This window comes from Myotis lucifugus, unplaced genomic scaffold (genome assembly GCF_000147115.1).
Source record: "Myotis lucifugus unplaced genomic scaffold, Myoluc2.0 scaffold_480, whole genome shotgun sequence".
NCBI lineage: Eukaryota > Metazoa > Chordata > Mammalia > Chiroptera > Vespertilionidae > Myotis > Myotis lucifugus.
The window spans coordinates 377,395-394,365 of NW_005871528.1; the positions used below are offsets into that span (position 1 = coordinate 377,395).

General features: G+C 44.8%; 1 long non-coding RNA gene and 2 pseudogenes across 1 annotated transcript; all 3 read left to right on the plus strand.

The window, feature by feature from the left end:
• Positions 1-4,125: 4,125 nt before the first annotated feature.
• On the plus strand, positions 4,126-5,731 carry LOC102421939 (annotated as a pseudogene).
• A 798-nt stretch (positions 5,732-6,529) lies between these two features.
• LOC106694475 lies at positions 6,530-8,362 on the plus strand. Its single transcript, XR_001345513.2, has 2 exons — positions 6,530-7,186; positions 8,039-8,362. It is a non-coding gene; the product is annotated as an uncharacterized LOC106694475 (long non-coding RNA).
• Positions 8,363-8,884: 522 nt separating this feature from the next.
• Positions 8,885-15,768, plus strand: LOC111823404 (annotated as a pseudogene).
• Positions 15,769-16,971: the final 1,203 nt, after the last annotated feature.

A 16,971-nucleotide genomic window follows, 5' to 3' on the forward strand; every position in this document is an offset into this window, starting at 1 on the left:
AGCATCTCACACCTGTCAGAATGGCTATCATCAACAAATCAACAAACGACAAGTGCTGGAGAGGATGAGGAGAAAAAAGGAACACTCGTGCACTGCTGGTGGAAATGTAGACTGGTGCAGCCACTATGGAAGACAGTATGGAGTTTCCTCAAAGAACTAAAAATGGAACTCCCATTTGACCCAGTGATCCCACTTCTAGGAATATATCCCAAGAAACCAGAAACACCAATCAGAAAGGATATATGCATCCCTATGTTCATAGCAGCACAATTTACCAGAGCTAAGATTTGGAAACAGCCTAAGTGCCCATCAGCCAATGAGTGGATTAGAAAACAGTGGTACATCTACAAGATGGAATACTATGCTGCTGTAAAAAAAAGAAGGAATTCTTACCATTTGCAACAGCATGGATGGAACTGGAGAGCATTATGCTAAGTGAAAAAGCCAGTCAATGAAAGAAAAATACCACAGGATCTCACTCATTTATGGATAATAAAGACCATTATAAACTGACGAACAAAAATAAATACAGAGGCAGAGCAGCATTGAACAGAATGTCAAACTACAGCAGGAAGGCCAGGGAGGGGTGGGGGGGTGATAAGAGATCAACTGAAGAACTTGTATGCATGCATATAAGCATAACCAATGGACACAAGACACTGGGGGGTAGGAGAGACTGGGGGAAGGTCAAGGGGGGAAAAAAGAGACATATGTAAAACTCTTTGTAATACTTTAAGCAATAAAACAAAATTTTTAAAAAATCAAAATGAAAAAAGAAGTAAAATAAAATTGTTCATTAAAAAAAAAGTGGGAGAAACCAAGATGGCGGCATAGGTTAACGTGGGAGTTTGCTGCCTCGAACAACCACTTCAAAAATACAACTAAAAGACGGAACGGACTTCATCCAGAACCACAGGAAGGCTGGCTGAGTGGAAGTTCTCCAACTAGGAGGAAAGGAGAATCAGAGGAGGCGCAGTGCTGAAGTAAAATACTAAGGTGCGGAGTGCACGCAGCGCGGGCTGGTGGCTGAGGGCATGGTTGTCTGTTTCAATCCGGAGGGAGCCTCAGACTCTGAGCTCCAGATCCAGGCGAGTCTCTAGGGACCCAGATTCAAACGGGAGAAGCGAGACTGTCTGGCTTCGGTCCCTCCGAGGTTTGCAGCGGTTGCTGGGACAGAGAGGCAGAGCCCCTGGGGACAGACTGAGAGCAGCCATAACTGCTCCCTCCTCCGCCCTGTTGATCCCGTGGGACCCACCCCGCCCAAGCCCTGCGCAGAGCCATTTGCCGGATAGCCTCAGGCAAAGGCTAGATTAGCACCTCCCTAGAGGACAGAAGTTCTCCCACTGCAAACACAGCTGATTCTCACAGCCAGTTGGCCTGGAGGTCAAGTAGTAATTATCTACAACAATCAAGGCTTGACTACAAGACTGCTCACAGAGACCACAAGGGGGTGCACCAAGAGTGTCTAACTCAGGTAATTGGGACACTTAACACGGAAAGCCACTCTATTGACACTGTGAAGCATAAAAAAAATGCCAAGACAAAGAAACAGGCCACAAAGGACAGAACCGGACGAAAGCAGGCTACTGGATATAGAATTCAAAACCACACTTTTGAGGTCTCTCAAGAGGCTTCTAGAGGCTGTCGATAAACTTGATGAGATGTACAGGAAATCTAATGAGACCCTCGATGGTGTGATAAAGGACCAACTAGGAAGTAAGCATACACTGACTGAAATAAAGAATATTATACAGACTCCCAACAGCAGACCAGAGGAGCGAAAGAATCAAGTCAAAGATTTGAAATGTGAGGAAGCAAAAAACACCCAACCGGAAAAGCAAAATGAAAAAAGAATCCGAAAGTGTGAAGATAGTGTAAGGAGCCTCTGGGACAGCTACAAGCGTACCAACATCAGAATAATAAGGGTGCCAGAAGTTGAGAGACAGCAAGATATTGAAAACCTATTTGAAGAAATAATGGCAGAAAACTTCCCCCACTTGGTGAAAGAAATAGATTTACAAGTCCAGGAAGCGCAGAGAACCCCAAACAAAAGGAATCCAAAGAGGACCACACCAAGACACATCATAATTAAAATGCCAAGAGCAAAAGACAAAGAGAGAATGTTAAAAGCAGCAAGAGAAAGAAACTCAGTTACCTACAAGGGAATACCCATACGACTGTCAGCTGATTTCTCAACAGAAACTTTGCAGGCCAGAAGGGAGTGGCAAGAAATATTCAAAGTGATGAATACCAAGAACCTACAACCAAGAGTACTTTATCCAGCAAAGCTATCATTCAGAATTGAAGGTCAGATAAAGAGCTTCACAGATCAAGAAAAGCTAAAGGAGTTCATCACCACCAAACCAGTATTATATGAAATGCTGAAAGGTATCCTTTAAGAAGAGGAAGAAGAAGAAAAAGGTAAAGATACAAATTATGAACAACAAATACGCATCTATCAACAAGTGAATCTAAGAATCAAGTGAATAAATAACCTGATGAACAGAATGAACTGGTGATTATAATAGAATCAGGGACATAGAAAGGGAAAGGACTGACTATGCTTGGCGGGGAAGGGGTGTGGGAAATGCGGGAAGAGACTGGACAAAAATCATGCACCTATGGATGAGGACAGTGGGTGGGGAGTGAGGGTGGAGGGTGGGGTGGGAACTGGGAGGAGGGAAGTTATGGGGGGAAAAAGAGGAACAAATGTAATAATCTGAACAATAAAGATTTAATTATTAGAAATAAATAAATAAATCCAGAAGCCCAGATGTGTATGTGAAATCTCCAAACTTAAAAATATCAGCCAGTGGTCCATTTGACACAGTAATCCTACTTCTAGGACTATATCCCAAGAAATCAGAAACACCCATCACAAAGGATATGTGCACCCTTATGTTCATAGCAGCACAATTTACAATAGCTAAGATTTGGAAACAGCCTAAGTGCCCATCAGCAGATGAGTGGATTATAAAACGATGGTACATCTACACAATGGAATACTATGCTGCTGTGAAAAAGAAGGAACTCTTACCACAGCATGGATGGACCTAGAGAGCATTATGCTAAGCGAAATAAGCCAGTCGGAGAAAAATAAATATCAAATGATCTCACTCATTTGTGGAATATAATGAACAACATAAACTGATGAACAAAAATAGATCCAGAGACAGAAAAGCATCAAACAGACGTCCAACCTCAGAGAGGCAGTTGTGGGGTGGGGGGTAACCAAAGGACTTTTATGCATGCATATGAGCATAACCCATGGACACAGACAGTAGAAGGGTGAAGGCAACAGTGGAGAAGAGGTCAGTGTGGAGAAAAGGAGACATATGTAATACTTAAAACAATAAAGAATTTAAATTTTTTTTAAATGTAGGAAACCAGATAGCAAACCTAGCAAAAGCACCCCTTTTCATAAATCAGTGTGGGCAGGACAAAAAGTCTGGTGTTTGTCTGAGCCTCTCAATGATCCAACATGACATTCCAGTGGTCTATGGAACAGTCTCCAACGAGGTAGGCATGGTGGTAGGATTTTACTGTAAATCTTTCGGAAACAAAAAAGTCTATCAAAAGTGTACGGTTCTGCCCTAGCAGGTCACTCAATGGTTAGAGCATCAGTCCAAGGACTGTAAGGTCTCGGGTTCGATTCGAGTCAAGGGCACATATCTGGGTTGCTGGCTAGATCCCAGCCCCAGTCAGGGTGTGTGCAGGAGGCAACCAATCTATATGTCTCTCTCACACCCATGTTTCTCTCTCTGTCTCTCCCTCTCCCTTCTACACTCTCTAAAACCCATGGAAAAATATCCCCAAGTGAGGATTAACAACAACAAAAAAGCATATGGCTCTATTTATTCCACCCCATATATTTTCTATTCCTAAAAATAGAAAGAATTGCAATCATTTTGATTCTTACCTACTGAATTTTCCATGCCACTTACCACAACCTATCCTTTTCTATATTTTTATTATCTTAATTATTGTCTGCTTCTCTCTTTTCCCTCCCACAACAAACCAAAATGTGAGTCTCATGGGGGAGGGAACTTTCTTTGTTAAAGTTGTATTCTCCCCTTTTTCGCAACGGGTTTGCCGCCAGAACACAGATGTCGTGAAAACCGCCACTAAATCAAACCCAAAATGGGAAAGGAAAAAAAAAATCACATCAACATCATTGTCATCGGACACGTAGATTCCGGCAAGTCTACCACTACTGGCCATCTAATCTACAAATGTGGTGGGATCAACAAAAGAACCATCGAGAAAATTTGAGAAGGAGGCTGCTGAGATGGGGAAGAGCTCCTTCAAGTATGCCTGGGTCTTGGATAAACTGAAAGCTGACCGTGAGCGTGGTATCACCATTGAGATCTACCTGTGGAAATTCAAGACCAGCAAGTATTATGTGACCATCATTGATGCCCCAGGACACAGAGACTTCATCAAAATCATGATTACAGGCACATCTCAGGCTGCCTGTGCTGTCCTGATTGTTGCTGCTGGTGTTGGTGAATTTGAAGCAGGCATCTCCAAAAATGGGCAGACTCGTGAGCATGCCCTTCTGGCTTACACACTGGGTGTGAAACAGCTGATTGTTGGTGTTAACAAAATGGATTCCACTGAGCCGCCCTACAGTCAGAAAAGATACGAGGAAATTGTTAAAGAAGTTAGCACCTACATTAATTGGCTACAACCCCAACACAGTAGCATTTGTGCCAATTTCTGGTTGGAATGGTGACCACATGCCAAGTGTTAACATGCCTTGGTTCAAGAGATGGAAGGTCACCCGTAAAGATGGCAATGCCAGTGGTACCACGCTGCTTGGAGCTCTGGATGGCATCCTGCCACCAACTCACCCAACTGACAAGCCCCTGCATCTGCCCCTCCAGGATGTCTACAAAATTGGTGGTATTGGTCCTGTCCCCGTGGGCCGAGTGGAGACTGGTCTTCTCAAACACGGCATGGTGGTCACCTTTGCTCCAGTCAATGTTACAACTGAAGGGAAGCCTGTTGAAATGCACCATGAAGCTTTGAATGAAGCTCTTCCTGGGGACAAGGTGGGCTTCAACAACAAGAACGTGTCTGTCAAAGATGTTCGTCATGGCAATGTGGCTGGTGACAGCAAAAATGACCCACCAGGGAAGCAGCTGGCTTCACAGCTCAGGTGATTATCCTGAGCCACCCAGGCCAGATCAGTGCTGGATATGCACCGGTGCTGGATGGTCACACAGCTCCTGTTGCTTGCAAATTTGCTGAGCTGAAGGAGATTGATGGTCGTTCTAGGAAAAAGCTGGAAGATGGCCCCAAGTTTTTGAAATCTGGTGATGCTGCCATCGTTGATATGATTCCTGGCAAGCCCATGTGTGTTGAGAGCTTCTCTGACTACTCTCCTCTGGGCCGTTTTGCTGTTCGTGACATGAGACAGACAGTTGCTGTGGGTGTCATCAAAGCAGTGGACAAGAAGGCAGCTGGAGCTGGCAAAGTCACCAAGTCTGCCCAGAAAGCTCAGAAGCTAAATGAATATTTATTCCCAACACCTGCCACCCCTGTCTTAACCAGTGGTGGAAGAACAGTCTCGGAACTGTTTGTCTCAATTGGCCATTTAAGTTTAATAGTAAAAAGCTGGTTAATAATGACGAGACATCGGAAAACCTTCAGAAGGAAAGGAGAATGTGTTGTGGGCCATTTGGTTCTTTTGTGTGTGTGTGGCAGTTTTTAAGTTATTAGTTTTTAAAATCAGTACTCTTTAATGGAAACATTACCAAAAATCTGTCACAGAGTTTTGAGACCCATTAAAATAACAAAGTTAATATATATATATATATATATTCTACCTGGGTGAGACAATACCAGTCCTAGGAATCACTTAACTACTAATCTATAGATATAAAAGGCTAACATGCAAAGTGTCTCCTCGGGAGTTCGACCACGAGAATGGGAGTTTGATCGCTAGCTATGACCTGGTGAGCTGACCACCAGGGAGTGGCGCAGAACATGGCAGGCGACCAGCGGCGGTGGCAGGGTGCTGAGGGAGTGAGGGAAGGAGAAGGCAGGGAGGCAGGGAAGTGGGGAACCTGATCTGCCCTGATCGCCAGCCTGGCCTAGGGACTCTACCTGTATATGAATTTTGTGCACCGGGCCTCTAGTTGTTGTGCCGGGGTTCATGTCCCAGCATCAAGAAGGGTTCAGGAATCTGGAAAAGGCTTCGCGTAGATGACATAGGAATCCAGAGACTAATAAAGTGTCCGGAGACGAGATATAATTTAGAAAGGCATTGGGGGTCAAAGGACCTTCAGCTAAAGGAACTGAAGACTTCCTCCTTGTCTAGGACCCTTGCTTTTATTAACACAATTTGTCCTAAGGCAAGGTGGAGATAATACACTTCAAAGGCTAAGATTTCAAAGGGTACAGAAGCATTGTCAGTTTGGGGGATAGCCTACGGCTGTTCAGGTATTTGGCCAGTAGGAGGCAATAACATGTAGATTAAGATGCCCTTTAACTGTCTGGCAGCCACAATCAGTTTTCTATTCAGGTTTGGGAAATGCCTTTAGCCATTTCCAACAGGTGACTATCAACCTTTTGATGAAACTCTTGATATTATGACGTGCTGGAATTGGTTCCCAGCATTGTTGAATAGATGAATGCAAGGATTTGGCACCATCTACCAGCTATTATCCACAGGCAGTTGAGCTTTATATCCCTTTTGGTTCCTTGTGCCTTGGAATCTTGGGGGAGGAGTGGGGGTCACTTATCAGGTTTTGCTGGGCCCAAAAAGCTCAATCTTTGCCTGGTGCCATCTCTAGAAGGAAAGGGAGAACTTGGAAATCAGATAATCTGATGCAAACAAGACAGGGAACTCACTACTTCTTATACAACCCAGAACATTGAGGGAAATGTCATTTTTAGAAAATTCTGAGATTGTTCAAGTTGAGATCATGCCATGTACCTTCACTATTCCTCGGTTGGTTCTAGAGCCAGCCTTGGTTTCCCTGGACTTTTACCTCCCCAGTGACAGTGACCAGGTGGGAGGACCAGCCGCTGAACACCAGGATTGTACCCGGCGTCCAGGATAATGTTGACTGAAGTACGGATCCATTAGCCCAAGCCAGGACCACAGTGATGGAGCTTCCCGAGGCTTTTCCTGTTCCACCCACACTGCTGGGAAGATGAAGAGAGGACCTGAGGGACAGTGAGTTCTTTTATAAGTGGCGTCCAGAGGGAGCTCCAATGGGGTGCAAATTTTAGCACAACCTGAGTAAGGAAGGAGAAAACCAACTAAGCTCTCTACCATTTGGCTCTCTTCAAATACCCTCTAGGTCTCTTTGAAAGGATTTGGGGAGGGGAGGGTGGAATTATTTACCTCTAGGGAGGAGAACTGTGATTGTAGTGGGGGTGGTTTGTGGTGAATATCCTTTAACAGTTTTCAGGACATCTTTGGTATCCATTTGCAACAGTGAATAACGTGTAAATGATAAAAGGAAACAACAAAGGTTCTTTCAGGATGGGGCCCTCTGTAGGGCCCTTTCTGCATTACAGGTTTCAGATATCACATTCTTGCACGTTATCCGTGCAGCTTTCTGGGGGTCTGAACCTCCCAAACCAATTGCAGGGTGGGCTTTTTATTCAGCTCAAAGTCCCAAGGGTCTCTGTTTCTCGTGTCCAAGAACCCTCTTCTTCTTTAAAAAAAAAAAAATGTTTATTGATTTCGGAGAGGACGGGAGAGAGGAAAAGAGATAGAAACATCAATGATGAGAGAGAATCATTGATCAGCTGCTTCCTGCACACCCATACTGAGAATCGAGCCCACAACCTGGGCATGTGCCCCAACTGGGAATTGAACCGTGACCTCCTGGCTCATAGATGGCTCAACCACCAAACCACACTAGCTGGGCAGGATCCTCTTCTTTTTTGAGTACTGAGACCTTGAAGGGTGGTGGGAGATGGGATGGTATTCATCAGTGGGTAGAAAAGAATAATCAAAAACGTCATGACTCTGTAACCACAGAACCAGTTCTGATGGTCCTATTCTGTTTCTTACAAGATACTGAGTTGTTTTTTCAGAGACAATAGAACAAAACTGCAAGTCAGGCGGCAGAGGAAAAAAATGTTGCAAATTACTCATCGAACCAGATTTCCACCTTTGCCCATTCCTCTACCTCTCATCCCCTATCTCCATCCACCATCCCCCGCCCATGGAGCCAAAGGACCGGACATGATCAGGACCTGAATACCAGAACACTTTCAGAGGCCACTGTCCAGGCAGTCCCCGTGCCGACCCCTCAAGCCCATGCCCCAAAACCTGGATCGGGGAGACTGAACTCCTTGCTCATGGACTTCACAATAAAGCTTTTTTCTTTTCTCAAAAGCTGGTGCCATGGTATTGGCTTTTATGCACATCAGACAGCGAGCCCTTGCTTGGTAACAAGTCCATCAAACAGCTGGTCCTAGTGAAGCATAGTGGTCCCTCCTTTGGAAAAACTGCTGTTTGAACTACTCTGTTATTCTTAGTCTCTTATTCTGTAGGTCAACTCTGTTATTTTTAGACTGTAAAATAACTTTGTTTTTTGCTTGAATAGAAAAGATAAACTTAATTGTCTGACCTTGCAAGCTAGCCATCTAACTGATACGCTGATATTGATGCCAGGTGCCTGTATAGATATGATACTCAAGGTTACAGGTGTCTGTATAGACAGCATATGTACTCAAGGTTACATGCTGTCTACAAAAATAACTTACACAAAGAACTAGAAGGATATAAAAAAGAAATACTCCCTCCTGTGTTTGTTCAGAATTTGACAGAGGTAATCTGCTCTGAACCTGCATGCAATAAAGATGACTCCTAACTAACTGGCTGATTAAGATGTCTTGTCCAGCTTGCTGATTTGCGATGAAGTATGGCAGCAACCATACTTCAGGTAGAAACTGTAGTTTAACTCTAACCCTGCTGTTTGGCTTAACAATAGAAAAGTTATTTTGATTTTCTGAATTGCATACATCATCCCATTCGATTGAATGACTATCCCATTGATTGTTGTCTTACTGGTTTTAGAAAGCACATTCTTCTGTACCTGGGAACCAGGACAGCACAATTATCCTAAATTGTTTTAGTGGCCACAGATAATGCGTTCCAGTTGACTCAGTGGTCCCAAGACCAGGACAGCACAATTACTCTAAATTGCCTCAATGGCTCTAGATAATGAGTTCCTGGCAACCCAGTGGTCTCAAGATCCGAGGGCTCTAGATAAGGTGTTTCTGTCAATTCAGTGACCCCGAGACCCAAAACTGTAATGAACATGCTTAATTCTGCTTCTGTAAACTGCTTTTTTGCAAACCAGGTTCCTCATTCCAAACCTTAAGATGTAATCAATACCTTTGTGATCTTTGCCTATATAAGTCTGGTTTTGCCACCATCTTATCACTATGATATTTAGGAATGACCCCTCATAGTCCCAGATTGCAATAAATGTGACTCTTTAATTTGACTTCTTGAGGCGTCCTTCTGTGATTCGAGGGGTATGTTACACCAGCGATACAACACTAGTTTCTATAAATGCCCCTGCTATTTTTGTTAGGGGCAGAAATGGAATAGTGGGGACTAGCAATAATTATAAGAAATATTAATCACGCTCTATTAACTGTGATTGTTCTGTTCTGATCAGAGAAAGCACATTCTGACCTGGTGAGAGTTGTACGCCCTGGCACATGGGAGCTAACATCAGAATGCAGCCCATCCTGCTTTTCTGAGAACCGCCTGTCATTCTCATCCCGGAGGCCTGCCTTTGCCTGCCCTTTGGGACCCCAACCCCTATTGCCTGTACTTTGGTCCTGCAGGTGCCCAGAGGCACTTCCCCTCTGCCACCTCCCAGGCCCACATTGCCTGTAACCTGTAACCATTATTCCTTGACTTTCCCATGACTGTCATTCTAACTTTCCCATGTAATCTTTGACCTTCTACCCAATATAAGCAGCTGGCTTATGGGGAGGGGTAGAGCAGCTTTTTGTGGATGACCTACTGCTCTCTCATACTGAAACAGGAATTTTAGGGGAACATAGGCAGGTTTAGGGAATTTTTAGAATTGGGGTCCAAGGAAAAAAACATAGGGCTACAGATTGGGAGAAGGTACATTTCCATAACACAAGGAAGCCAGGTGCAGTTACATTTCCATAAGACAAGGGAGCAGCAACAGTTGCATTTACATAAGACAAGGAAGCAGCAACAGGTATATTGCCATAAGACAAGGAAGCTGGAAGTAGCCACAGAAGGTCAATATTTACAAAATAAAGAAGGAAGAAAGCCCCGAAGGAATAGGAGGAAAATGAGGGAGGAGGGCCTCAGGAGTCACTATAGTAACCAAATCGAAAGGGAATATTGACCAGAGGGGATATCAGGACACAGGAACTACAGCCTTTATAAACCATGGAAACAGAAAGTCGGTGGGACCCTTTCCCCCTCCCCACGTGGGAGTCCATTCTGTGGGACTCTTCCCCTCTCCCCACGTGGGAGTCTGTACTTGTTCTTCAAAAAATCTCCACCTTTGCTACACTACTGTGAAACGCCATGGCCAGCGTGGCTCTTGGGTTCAAAGGCTTGGAGAAAGAGCTGATGCACAAATTAAAACACAAGACAAGAAATATAATTTTTAAATTATGGGGGAGCCAGGGAAAGCTTAACTGTAGAAGTCAAGTTCCACTGAGTCTCAGTTCCAGTCTGCTTTTATTTACTAGAATACACAATTGACTTTTAGGAATGCAAACAGACATATCAATGGTAATGTTTAGTAAACAGTAAGATTATCAGGTTGGGGGAGTTTGCTTTAGGCCATTGAGTCAGCAGTAGGTAATAAAATGCAAATATTCACCCTGTGAGTATCAAAGAGCCCAAATTCAGCCTTCTGACAGGACTTCTCACATTTATATTAATTATTGTTGATCTTGGTTCTCAGCGTACTACCCTCTGTCTGTGGATTTATTCTTCGACTCCAGCAGACAAAGAATCCGGGTTCCAGTCCAAAAATTCCATATCAATACTGCCGGCATTATTGAAATAAACACTCGTACATGATTCAATCCTTTCTTTGCTTAAGGCTCAGGTAGTGACAGGCAGCCTAGCCCCGTTGGTTGTCCGGTTTCATTTGGAGCAAATGATCCTTTTCTGCTCACTCCTCCCTTCTGTCTCTCTCCTCCTATGTCAGGCTGGCTCTCTTTGTAGACTGAAGTTTTAGTAAAAGGTACCTAAAATTAAATCCAAGGTTATTTCTGCTCAGAGTTCATGCAGCCAGTTTGCCAGTTTGCTGTGTGCACCCTGACTGCATCTCTGATTGCTAAGGCAGCATTCATTCTTTTCTTTTCTTTTCTTTTTTCTTTTCTTTTCTTTTTTCTTTTCTTCCCTTCTTTCTTTTCTTTTCTTTTCTTTTCTTTCATTTTCTTTTCTTTTCTTTTTAATAACACTAGAGGCCTGGTGCATGAAATTCATGCACGGGTGTGGTCCCTAGGCCTGGTCGGCGATCAAGGCCAATCTAGGCCTTCTGACTGCCGGCTGGGGCCTTCCTTCACTCTGCGCCATCCCCTAGTGGTCAGTGCACATCATAGCGAGTGACCGAACTCCTGGTCTCCCGGTTGAACTCCTCAGGGGACACTTTGCATATTAGCCTTTTATATATATAGATTTTTTATTGATTTTTATAGAGAAAGGAAGGGAGAGAGAGAAAGAAAGAAACATTGACATAAGAGGGAAATATCAAGCCTGCAACCGGGGCATGTGCCCTGACCCAGAATCGAACCGGCAACCCTTTAGTGCACAAGACAATGCCCAACCAATTAAGCCACACTGGCCAAGGTGAAACATTCATTCTTTTTTTGTTGTTTTGTTAATCCTCACCTGAGGATATTTTTCCATTGATTTTTAGAGAGAGTGGAAGGGAGAGAGACAGAAAGAGAGAGACACAGATATGAGAAAGACACATTGATTGCCTTTGCACAGTCCCCAACCAGGGCCGGGATCAAGCCTGCAACTTGACCAGGATCGAACGCAGAACCCTTCAGTACGTAAGCCTTGGTTTTGCGTACCCTCTTTCCACTGAGCCAAACCAGCTAGGGTGAAGCATTCATTCTTTTAGCCCCATCTCTGGCCTTCATGCTCATGCCTATCAAACATTAATCTCTTCCTAGTTGTCTACCTGAACCCTGAGAGCTGCTTCCACAGGCAGAATCTCTATGAATGCCTGTAATGACAAGGCAGGTAGAATAAAATGTTTCCAAAAATTGCTCCATTGAGTCAAGCCCTGACAACTATGGCAGTTTGTCAACAGGTAGCTATAAAACAATGGTCCTAGAACTAGCCTAGCTTCTTTTAAGTTTGTTTTTCAGATTTAAAGCAGAGCCAAAAACTCCAGAGACAAATTCAAAATACCTGTTGGGAAAGTCCCTTTTTGCATCCCATAATAAGTCTTGCACAATCCCAGAATGTTTTGCTTTACTAACTCATACCAGGACTTCAGTGGGACCCAAGCATTCCTAAAAAAGAAAAAGCCAGCCAACCTACACCCTGACTGGTTAACTCCAGAACCTTCTGTATTCCCAAGGAATAAAAACCCTTAAGCCCCACATTTGGGGCACAGAACTTGAGGCTCTGTCTCAGTGGTTTTGCCCTCTGCAAAGCCTCAATAAATCTGCCTTTGCTTTTATCAGTGTCCCTGGTCTAAATTCTTTTCTATCAGGAGACAAGAACCCAAAGTCTCAGTAATGATGATGTTGGATCACACTCATTTCCCAGATGAGGCTCAGAGTGAGCAGGGTGTAACCAAAACCAAGGTTGTGCTGCCTGCAGCCATGAAAGCCAAACTCTTATAAGACAGCTGATGGTGAAAAAGGAAAGAGGTTTATTCAAGTATTGGCTACCTGAGAAGGTGGGGGACTCTTACCCAAAGCCCATCTTCCTACCTCAGTGCAGGCAGAGGTTTTTATAAGGAGGGAGAGGGAAAGCAGAACAAAGAAATCAAGGGGAGAAGGTTGAAAAGTTCTCCATGTTCTAGCCAGCACAGTCTACTCTGATAAGGACCTTGAAACTGGTCAAGTGATGGTCTGCTGTGTCATCCTGGTCTTTGTCATCCTGGGTCTACATCATCCTGGTTCTATGGTTGAAGGTCAGCAAATCTCCTGGAACTGGGAGGAGTCTGCGTCTTCTGAAGTTAGTTCCTAGGATTCTTATACATGTAAACATGCTGTCTATCTACAAGCTCCATATCAGTCAGAGTCAGCATTTACAGAAACAATGCCAACATAATGGTGGTGGGGTGACAATTCCTCACTCTTACAAGGACACGCTTCTGGAGTAACAGAACTAGAACTCAAACTCATAGCCTTCAACTCCAAAAGTCAGCTTTCTTTCTCTTCCATCCTTGACTATTTCCTTTTAGGTAAAAATGACACTACTTGCCTTTTCTTTTGGGTTTTCATTTTGGCCCCATCCCTTCCCTTCTCTTCTGTACTTTTGTCCCATTCTTACTCTAGTGTTTCTCAAATTGCAGTCATCTAGGCCTCACCTTCATTTTCTTTTCTTTATTTTTTTTCTATAACCGACTGTTGCCTATAGTCTTATTTACTCAGTATTTGTCTTTACATTGATTCCCTGAAATATTAAATTAAAAAACAAGGCTCAGCTTCAGGATATGGGTTGGGGTTATGTCTACTCTCTGAGCCTTTCATTCTGGGACCAGCAATTCTCCAGAGCATATTCTTCTCATGATGAATGGCAGAAGCACAAAAAACCAAGCCAAAGCACAGAAGCACCTGTAAAACCTCTGTTTGTGTCATTCTGATTAACATTCTATTGACCAAAGCAAAGTAAAGGACCAAGCTCAACCTCATGGAGTGAAGAACTATATTCCTACCTTGAGTAGGGTAGGGGGTGGGTGGGTGAGTAGAGCGTGAAAATTTGCTGAATAACAACTATTCTCTACCATGATAAGAATAGAAGATGTAGAAGTGCCAACGGAAACTCTCTAATTGACTTAATTGAAGAGAAATGGAAAAGGATTGGCTTGATCACATCGTAATTCATGTCCCAGTGATGAGCTCACTCTGATTCTGAACAGAATCAGGAAGTGGTGAGGAAGGGCCAGTGGGTGGGTGTATTTGTCCACTAGGGTTGTTATAACATGATACCATGACTGGGCAGCTTAAACAACACAAACTTATTTTCTCACAGGTCTGAAAGCTGGAAGTCCAAGGTGAAGGTGCTGGCAGGGCTAGTTTTCTCTTTGCTTTCCTCTTCACATGGCTGTCTCTCTGTGCTTGCACCCCTGGTGTCTCTCTATATGACCTCATCTCTTCTTAGAAGGACACACTGGTCAGATTGGTTCAGAGCCCACAGTAACAGCCTCGTTTTAACTTAATTACCTCTTTAAGGCCCTGTCTCCAGACACAGTTGCATTTTGAGGTCTTAGGCTTAGGGCTTCAGTATATTGAATGTGGGTGGTACAATTCAATGCATAACAGTAGGAGAAAAGCAATGTTTGTCACAGGTGTTCAAGTCCCTCCCTCTATCAAAAGTTGCTGCCTTGATTTTGTGCCTTTTCTTTGGTTCCTTCTTTCAATTAATGTTTATTAAAAAGAGTAGGCAAGCCCTAGCCAGTGTGGCTCAGTTGGTTGGAGTGTCGTCCTGTGCACCCTGAAGGATCACAGCAGGTTCAATTCCCAATCAGGGCACACACCTAGGTTTCAGGTTCGATCCCCTGGTCAAGGTGAGTGCGGGAAGCAACACAATGTTTCTCTCTCCCTCGTCCTTTTTCTCTCTAGAATCAATGAGAAGCATGTCCTCAGGTGAGGATTTAAAAAAAAAAAAAAAGAGTAAGAGCAGCCCTAGCCAGTTTGCTTAGTGGTTAGAGCATTGGCCCAAGGACTAAGCACCAGTTCTCAACCTGTGGGTCGAGACCCCTTTGGCAGTCGAACAACCCTTTCACAGGGGTCGCCTAAGACCATCCTGCATATCAGATATTTACATTACGACTCATAACAGTAGCAACATTACAGTTATGAAGTAGCAACGAAAATAATTTTATGGTTGGGTCACAACATGAGGAATTGTATTTAAAGGGCCAGAAGGTTGAGAACCACTGGAAAGGGTTTGTGGGTTTGAGTCTGGTCAAGAGCACCTACCTGGGTTTCAGGTTCAATCTCAGCCCCCCTCTCTTGGGGCACATGCAGGAGGCAACCATTGGACGTGTCTCTCTCACATCCATGTTTCTCTGTCTCTGTCTCGCCCCCCCCCTCCCACCTTTTTTTAAAAAATCAAAGGAAAGCGGGAATCTCGGGGTGCAGGCCGCAAGGGTGGGGGGACCGGGGGCTCAGCTGCGCACCCTGCCCCTTCCCGCGGGCACATTGCGTGCCACTGCTGTCGCCACTGCTGCTCGTGCTCCTGGCCCGCGCCCGCTGCCCCCGGGAGCCGTGCCCAGGTGGCCCCGGTGCCGCAGCCTGAGCACCCGCCACCCGGCTCCCCGCCTGTGAACACCACCGGACAGGGTCTGGGGAGGCGGTGGTTACGGGCGGGGGTGGCAGCTCCAACAGCAGCGGCGACGCCGGGGTGACCCGCATCTCCAGCCTGCTCCGCGAGCTGCCGCCCTGAAGGCAGCCGGGATCGTGCGCCTTCACCGCTGCCTCATCGCCTGCCTGCTGCTGCGCGTCTTCAGGTCTGGGAAGAGGTGGAAGAAGACCCTGAATGAAGAGGATGATGAGGATGAAGACTCCACACTATTCCACATCAAATACAGGTGAAACCTGTTTCCCAGCGTGTTGGCATCCTGTGGAAAGTTGGTCAGCTGCATCTGGGTGGGAAGGATCTGGAAGCCGTCTTGTCCGAGATGTTGAAACCAAAACAAACATTATTTGCTGGTGCTCTTGTTCCGGCATTAAGAAGGGTTCAGGAAATCTGGAGAAGGCTGTGTGCCGGGAGCCGGTCCATCCTTGCTGCTTGACACAGTCGCTGCAGAGAAGGGAATAAAACCCCTTAACTAAGTGCCAGGTGGGTAGTTAATCACTTTAACTAAGAACAATCACTCTTAAGCTACATATTCTTTACTCCCTGGAATGGAGATAAGAAACAACGCCCTAACCTTTGGAATAGAAATTGACAGGATTAAAATCAACTGGTATAAATACAGATGTAACAAGACAACAGGAGACAGAACCTAGAGAGAGAACATGGCAAAAATCCTGGACAGAACCTGTCTACAGAACTTGGCTGGAGAACCTAGACAGAATATGGTGGGAGGACCTGGACAGAACCTGGCTGAAGAACCTAGACAGAACCTGACTGGAGATCCTAGACAGAACTTGGCTGGAAATCCTGGACAGAATCTAGAGACAGAACCTAGCGAGAGAACATGGCAAAAGATCCTGGACAGAACCTGGCTACAGAACTTGGCTGGAGAACCTAGACAGAACATGGCAGGAGAACCTGGATAGAACCTGGACAGAACCTGGCTGGAGATCCTGGCTAGGCTGCTGATCAACTGAAGGCTGCCTCCGTGTCATTCCTTCATCGCCAACTCTGTTCACACCTTTGGGGACCCCTGGACCTGCTGGGGATGGACCCCAGAAGCTGTGCGTAGATTAAGTAGGAGTCCAGAGACGAAATATAATTTTGAAAGGCATTTGGGGGTCAGAGGAGCCTAGTTTAAAGGAAACTAAGATTTAAGTTCTAAGTTCTCCTGTCTCAGGACTCCATGCTTTTTATTAACACAATTTGTCCTGAGGAGAGGCAGAGATATACACTTCAAAGGGTCAGGGTTTATACAGAAGCATTGTCAGATTTGGGGGAATTAGCCTACGGCTGTTCAGGTGTTTGTCCAGTAGGAGGCAATAACATGTAGATTAAGATGCCCTTTAGCTGTCTGGCACCAACAAACAATTTAATGTATCCTATTCAGGTTTGGGGAAATGCCTTTAGCCATTCCCAACAGGTGACTACAGGGTGTG